This window comes from Chelonia mydas, chromosome 9, assembly GCF_015237465.2.
Source record: "Chelonia mydas isolate rCheMyd1 chromosome 9, rCheMyd1.pri.v2, whole genome shotgun sequence".
Lineage (NCBI taxonomy): Eukaryota > Metazoa > Chordata > Testudines > Cheloniidae > Chelonia > Chelonia mydas.
Genome location: NC_057855.1, coordinates 49,532,587 through 49,540,709, shown reverse-complemented (window position 1 = coordinate 49,540,709; position 8,123 = coordinate 49,532,587). Strand labels below are relative to the sequence as shown.

Genomic DNA, 8,123 nt, shown 5'->3' with positions numbered 1-8,123 from the left:
CTCTCAAAATAGACTTCAAAGTTTTCTGAGGGAAAGGAGACACTTGGATACATTCACAACTAGTCCGAAGGTCCAAACTTGGGACTTTGTCTACTGTACAACCATCTAGACCTCTTTGAGAGAGGTGCTCTCATTAAGCCATTCCTCTAGACAAGAGATGGTTAATGAGCTCTCATCTAATAGGCTGCTACTACCACCATGAACTTGGTAAGCATGCTCTGAGATTATACCCTTCTAAACATGAGCTCCTGGGAGAGAGGCTCAGGTTCTTGAAGATGTAGTGCTAGTGGCACCTAGGCGTAAACATCTGGACAGACCTCAGATGCTTACTGGTCCCCTGGATAAATGTGAGTGTAATTGCCTGGGCAGACTCCAGGTTGACATACTTGCTTCAGCATTTCAAGGACAGCAGCTGATGGTTCCTGCCTGTTCTCTCTGGAATACAGACTGCAATTGCTAATACTAGAATCTTTCCAAGGACTGGTTTCAGAGGTGCCACAAGTTCTCCTTTTCTTTTTCCAAGGACTCTACGCTTTGGGGAAACCTGGATTTGACATGAGGTAGAGAACTACTTGGGTGATCTAGGAACTCCATCAAATCCCCTCTGGAGGTTATGGATAGAGCCAATGAATCCAAACCCACTGGCTTCCATTGCTCTCCAAAGCTGGAAAGTCTGCGTCTGTCCGATGCACTAAGAGCAACAGCTGGCCAGTGTGTTGGAAAGGAAGGAGCTAGGTCCACGTTCCTTTCCCCAGGAAGAATTTCCTTTAAAGAGCCAATTTTGCTACCCCTGCATACAGCACGCATGCTCCGATGGTCCTCGTCATGTAGTCTCTCTGTGCAGTAATTGGCTATGATCTTTGCCACTCTGGTCCTTGTATCATGTCTGTGAGCTTGCTGCTGTCCTCTTGAGAGTCCTCCCTTAGGCAGGGTTAGGATTGGGGTTGGGGGCGGGGCAGACGCTTAGGATGGGAATGTTATAATGGAATAGGCATGCAGACTATATATATATATATATATATATATATATATATATATATATATATATATATATATATATTCCCTTCCTCCCAGTCTATATTTCTCTCCAGAAAGTTCAGTTTAAGCTGTCACTGCCCTTTTCCTGCCTTTTGAAGTCAGAGAGCTCCGTCCATGCATGACTTCTTTAATGAATATAAATATAGTGAAATATAAATAATATGACATGCCTGAAATAGCGTCACCCCTGAGCATTCAGGCATGGACGTCATGGAAAGAGGGGGAAAAAGGCTTTTTATCTATTTTGGCCTTTTCTGAGGTTTGTTCCATTCCTGAGGAAAGTGCAACCTTTGCCATGGATGAAAATACGCTGACGCTTTAAAAAAAAAAAAAAAAAAAAAAGGAAACTGACCCGTGGACTGAAACAAAGTGGAAAGTTTTCCATTGCAGGGGTTGTCATAACACTACAGGCCAGGGCCCATAACAGTGTGGTGAGAAGCGGCTTGTATCGGTGCCTCTCCACAGGGACCTGTGGGGTTAGAGACACCTCTCCCGTGCTGTGACAGCATTTGAGAAATCCCAACAAACAGTGAAACAAAGGGCAGGCCAAAACAAGCTGAAAAACACCCCCTAACCAAGAGAGCTTGAATCAACACCGATTTGAAATGCACCTATGTCCAAACCTCTTCAGGCCGGGCTAAGCCTCTGTCCGGGTATTTATGGCCTGAAGATTCATTTGAAGCTGGTTGGGGATTAGGAAATTCTAACCAAAAAAGATGAAAGCAACTTCACTGGAAATGGTGAGGCTTTTTTTCTTTCTTTTTTTTTTTTTTTTACTGTGGCCTGTCAATTTAAGGGAGCACTAGAGTTTTGGGCAGAACAAGAACTGCGAGGACATTGCTAGGTGATGGATCACTCTCTGGCTGGCTGCGCTTATCCCTCAGTCTGAAGAACCCAAACAGTCAGGACAAAAAGAGCGAGAGAAGGGTTAAACAAACGCATGGCTGTTTTCCCCGGCTCCTCCTCTTTCTTCTTGTGTCTCTGCTCCATTCACACTGAGCAGGCAGAACAAGTGTGTTGTCCGAGGCAGGGAGGCTGAGCTGGACCGGCAGAAAAATAACAATTCTGCAGCTGATGGATTGAGATCCACCTTAACAGGGGTAGCTGGAGCTAGCAGGCTGAGCGGGCAAGTGCTCAGACCAGCAGAGACAGCAGCTGCCACTGAAGACAAGCTCCATCCCAGAACAACATAGACAGGAGGATTGGGGAAGAAAATAGACACCACTCCACCAATCTCCTGCCCCAAGCAACCCTTTTCCTGCCAGCCACATCTAACCCTTCTGGATTACAAGGGCCAAGCGCGCAGAGGGCAGGATGGGTTTTCCAAAGGTTTGTTTTTCTATCCTCCCAACCAAGGGAATTAACTAGAAGAAGGAAAAGCCTGGGGCAGCCTGCATGGTGCTAAGAGGTAAGGCTGAACTGGGAATGACAGTGTCCATGCATTCTGTGTCTAGCTGCACTCACCCCGGGGGGTTCCTTGGAGCTGCTTGCTCAGTTAAAAGACAAACACTGCTGCCTGGTTTTACTTAATGATTGTTTGTGATTCAGTTTGTGATAAGGGAGCTGAGCTGCTGGCTCATTGTGCGGAGCTGGTCTGCAGTAGAACTCAGCGATAAATGAGAATACTGGATCCCCCACAACTGCAGCTGGCTGGGCTGGGGAGCACAGGATGGGGGATTCGATTGAATTCTAACTGCGCCCATCTCAATATGCCCTTCTGATCCTGCCTCAAAAGCTCACACGGAAAGAAATGGGTGCTGTTGGCCATCCTGAGCATGGGTCGTTGTGTGGGGGCAGCGAGGGAGAAGGAGAAAAGCCCCCAGTAAGTCCTGCTTCCCACGGATTATCAACCTCTTTTTATTTAAGCTCAGTTGTTCTCTTAAAAAAGGACTGTGTAAAAATAGAACCTTCTTTTTTAAACCAAACCAGCCTCCCTCTGATGGTCCTTAGTTGCCTTTGCTCATTTTAGGGACAAAAGTTTTCCTTCCTTTGTGCTCCTGTTTGCACAGGAGAGCCAGCACAGCTCCGAAGGAGAGAACTGAGCGTTACTGTCCATCTCATGCATCAGCATCAGAATTGTCTCCTAAGCCCCAGTCTATCCCACTGATTGCAGGCAACAGGGTTATGAGCTATAAAAGAAAGCAAAATCTGAAGACAGTAGGGGCAGCTCAGTGTCACTGAAGGCTTCGTTTAGCCTGCAGAACCTTTATTACTGGCAGTGATATGCAAGATGGAAAGAAACCAGCTTGACTCTCAGCACCCAGGCTGAAGGTGTAGGGCTAGCAGGTAGAATAAGCCTATTTTGACTTGTAAGATGTGCATACTTGATAGGACTAATCGAGAGGCAAACACGCCATAGTTAGTCAATATTTGGGGCGCAAACTATCATCAGGGCCTTTGCTGAACATTCTCCTCCCAATGTGTACTTTTGTTTGCATACTTTGGTATCAAACTAAGGAGGTTACGAGGTCTGTTGGTTAGCGCCAAGTCCTGGGGACTCAGAGAGTTTGGGACTGAGGCCCTGTCTTCACAAGGGGAAAAGGTGTGTTCTTAACTTGAGTTAAAATGGTAGTGAAGACAAGGCAGCTTGCAGTTTTCACATGAGTTAGCGGGTCAAGTTAGAGATGAAGCTCATACATAATCTTTAACTGGACCTGCTAACCCATGTGGAAACTACAAGCTGCCTTGTCTACCCTCACACTTTACCATGCACTGTTAAGCCGAGTTACGTAAGTACTCGGGCTAAGTATGCACCTTTATCCCTAGTGAAGACACAGCCACTGGCTGGGCTGTGATTTCAGGCAATCCCCTTTGGCTTCTTTCTACTTAAGTGAAAAATACTGGGGCTGTTTATGTTAGAGGAGAAGCATGAGATGGGATATGACAGTATATAAAATAATGACTGGGTTGGAGGAGGCTGATTAGGAATTTGTCCTTACCTTGTCTCATAATGAAATCGAAAGATGGTAACTTCAGAACTAATAAAGAGGAACACCTTTTCACACAAGGCACAGTTACCCCGTGGAACTCATTGCCACAAGATACCATTGAGACCAAGAGCATGGCAGGATTTTAAAAAAGGATTGGATATTTACTATGGATGACTCTGGAAGTTCTTGTTATCCATGTAGACTTTTTTTTAAGTTTTGGAGAGTTGTAAGCTTTCTTGATTCAGAGCCTGAGCCAATCTCAAATTAATGAGGATTAGGAGGAAAACTTTCACTAATTGACTACAGCAGGGTCCTGTGAAGCATCCAGTACCAGACAGCAGAGACTGGTCTACATAGAAACCTAATCTAATCCAGTCTGTTCCTATGGCAGGCTGACAAAACTATTATGTAAAAAGGGAAAAGCAGGAAGGTCACTAGGGTGCTGTGTACGCTGAGCTTTCTGACAGTGCCAGGAGGTGAGCCACACTGACCCTCCTCTGTCCCTGCTGTTGGAAGTCTCAGTCCTTGGGTTCATTAGCCCAAAGGGGGTAGGTGTGCACCTGGGAACCTTAGACCTATAGTCAGAACAGGATTGGCCCTAGCAGTGGAAAGCAGTGCCACTGCGGCGGGGTGGGGGGGAGCGTGGGGGGCGGGGGACGGACAGACGGACAAGTACTTTTACAGGTGACCTCAATGGCATTGGGCAGATCTGTGTTTATTGTATGTCACTGAGTCTGATATCAATTGTGCTCTGTTTAAGTAACAATGCCTTTTTCTGAACTGCCAGTCCTGAAAATTCCCTGTAAACCAACAGGTCGAAGCACCAGTCGGGGCTGGTAAGTGCAGCCCCCACTCTGGGTCAGTTTGAGTCTTGTGTCTTAGAGCAACACAACTCCGAACACTTGGGAACAACCTCCAGAGGCCTATCCAGCTTTCAGTGAGCTGGGAGGAGGACAGGCCATTCCATCTAGGGAGCCCCTATGGTGCCAGCTTCCCTTTGCTTTGATAGTCCACCCCCAGATCACCCATGTGACGAGCAACGCACTTGGGCTCTGCTTGTAACCTCTTACGCCCTGAGATGGAAGGAGCACCTTTCCGCCTCGTCACGCGCACCCTGGGAACTGAGAATTCCAGGTGGGATGAGGCCCACAATAAATTAATAAAGAAGTATTGAAATCTGATGCACGAGCGGGGAAAAGACCCCACTAGGTCTTGATAGCTAAATGGGGTTTGCAGTGCCTGAACGCGTTGTCGGAATACTTGACTCGTTTTTCTTAAAAAACCCCATAGACAGGACGCCAATGCTACAAGGTGGGGGTCTGATATCCCCAGCACATGTACGCATACTTGTGCTAGCTCTCAGTGAGCTAGTGTGAGTACACAGAGCAGCGTGGCCGTGGGGCAGGGGGAGCAGAAGCAGCATAGCTGAGCCCTGCTGAGCACACACCCAATGGTTTCAGGTAGTCTCATTTTATGGTGTCTTTGGAAACCGCACTGTTCAGCAGGCACGCTGTGCAGGTCTGCTTATTGTCTGCTATGTCCGGTGGGAGCCAGGCGGAGAAAGCTGCCCGTACGTTGGTCCGTCACAGTATCTGGCACTAAGCTGGAAATGGGGACGCCCGGTCTTTGTGTTTGTAATTGGAGGGTGGAGCATGCATTGGCATCTCAAGCTGGTGTGATGCACCTGTCAGACAGGAGTAACCTCACTGCTCAGCAATTGTGCTGCAGGCCTGGGAACTTGTGTCTCGTGTTCTCTCCACAACTGTGGGTCACACTGAGTTATGTGCCGAGTGTTAGGATATAGATATTCAGGCTTGTCTGCAAAGGCCTATACTTTAAGAATTTAGGTATATCTTTATCATTTAGCTAGTTATAGAGGTATAAAAGAAAGATTCAAAATCACTGTCTGACTGAATAAGGCCTTTTCTCACTGTGACAGTCTGAGGTCCTGTTCTTAGGCTAAGGTCTTTGGCTAAGCAGCAGAGGCAGCCATAAGCTGGGAAGCGAACGGTCACATCCTCACATCCCAAACCAGTCACATTGAAATAAGGTGCTATTGGGCTGTTAGGAATACAAATCCTGACCTGATAGCGCCTATCACCTCCAGAGAAAGGGAAGTGCCTAGAAGATGTAAAAGGAAATTAGTTTGATAGCATCCTGTCTGGCAAGAACTCACTTATCAATAGCTGGGATGTGAAATCCTCATTTCTTTGTTGTTCTATCACTGTAGTCCCCATTTCCCTATTGTTTGTCTGTATAATCTCTGTCTGCTTCTGTGATTGTTTCTGTCTGCTGTATAATTAATTTTTCTGGGTGTAAACTAATTAAGGTGGTGGGATATAATTGGTTAAATAATTATGTAACAATATGTTAGGATTGGTTAGTTAAATTTCAGTAAAATGATTGGTTAAGGTATAGCTAAGCTGAACTCAAGTTTTACTATATAGTCTGCAGTCAATCAGGAAGAAAGGGGGAGAATGGGAACAGGGAATGGGGGTGGGGGAATTGGAATCATGTTTTGCTAAAGGGGGGGAATGGGAACAGGGAATGGGAACAGGGACACAGGCAAGGCTCTGTGGTGACATCGCATTGTTTGCACCTTTGGACTTGGGGTATTGTTGCTCTCTGTTCATGCGAGAAGGACCAGGGAAGTGAGCGGGTGAAGGAATAAGCCCCTAACACCAAGACTGAGTCTTCTGATTCACATGTTCTTCAGAAGCACAGTCTGTCAACCCTCACAGTCCGTCAACCCCAGCTAGAGGGTCTCCCCCTTATTCCCATCAGGGAGTACTAACTTTTCAGGTCATTTGGCCCATTGACCATAGAGCTACTTTGATTGACACCAGCGGAGGAGCTGGCCCTCCGTTTGCAAACACCATTCGTTAGCGCAGCATCTAAGGACGTAAATGCAGAGGGCTGCAGCGCTACGAATGATTGTTATTTACTGAGGCTTAAACTGAGCTAGCACCTGGTTATTCTGTGCCATCGGAGCCTCTCTGCAGTAGTCAGAGGCTGCCTGGCAGCTTTTCCACATGCTCACTTAGGGCCAGGCTCATCTCTGCACTGGTGCTGGTGCCAGGATGGGGAGGAACTTCCTCCCTGATTCAGGGGGGCCAGGCTCTGTTTGTTCAGATTCCATGGCCTGTTGCAGAGGCATATCTTGGCCATCCTTGGGGCTCAGCACTGCCCCAGCCATGCCTCCTCCCAGTCCTGATCAACTTCCACCTGCACAGAACTTGTGCCAGCAGCTGCTGCAAAGGTGTGTCTGGGACCGAGACCTGGGCTGGGATGGGAGGGTCTCTGCCAGCCCCATGACCCATCCATGTGAGGAAGGTCACCTCTGTTTCTCTTTCAGTGGATGAACTGAGTAAAAGGGACCCAGGCCTAGGTCTGGTGTGGAGGGAAGTGTGCACAGGAAGGGATCCCACATGCAAGGGGCCGGAGTGAGCTCAAGGGCATGCACAGGGTAGGTGGGTGTGAATGTCACACGACCGTGTGTAATCCTCCCCATGGAGTGGGACGCAGGAGGACAGGCAAGAGGTGTCTGTCTAGCGCACTGAGATGTCAGCACGTCTTGTATAGTGGGCTAGCAGGTCAGCCGTTTGTAACACTGGTTTTGGGGAGGGAGAAGTTGAGCCAAATGCAGATCACTACGTAGTGCAGGCACTTAAGCCTGCTCAGGTCCCCAGGTTGAGCTCCGGTTGCTAGCCCTTGCCGAATTCTGTGCCATCACATTCACTCTACTGGTGTTACCAATGCTAGCTAGATGAGAACCAGCATGGGTCCGCCTAGTTCAGCTGTGCTGGAGTCATGCCTTCATTTGCAGTGCAGATATACTCTTAGAGACGCTGAACCTATTTATCCGGTCTGCTGCCTTCCGCTCCCTCTCCAGAACCTGCTGTATGTGCTGCTATTTGATTCTCCTCGGGGTGGGCAGCCCCCGAAGGATAAAGCCGTGTTCGGGAATCCTCCCTTCCATCTCTGAAGAGGTTGACAGCTTTTTAGGAGGCTGTGCGAACTTGTAGTAAAGAGAGGCAGAGGTGTGTAGTATAAAGCATCATGAATGGATCCTAGCAAGAGAGAAGGAAAAACTGCAAAGGAAATGCGTTTTCTCCCTCCGAGCCTTCATTAATTCGTGGCTAGGTTAATGACAGG

At 47.8% G+C, this 8,123-nt stretch overlaps 1 protein-coding gene across 3 annotated transcripts in view; it reads left to right on the top strand.

Moving 5' to 3' along the window:
- Positions 1-1,673: 1,673 nt before the first annotated feature.
- Positions 1,674-8,123, top strand: part of DGKG (diacylglycerol kinase gamma) — a 153,102-nt gene continuing 146,652 nt past the window's right edge. For 2 of the 3 annotated variants that reach the window (XR_006283793.1, XM_037909618.2), the window contains exon 1: positions 1,674-2,446. The gene's annotated coding sequence lies outside the window, so the exon portion shown is untranslated. The remainder of the gene's footprint in view (positions 2,447-8,123) is intronic. The other variant, XM_043522536.1, reaches the window with a different exon arrangement.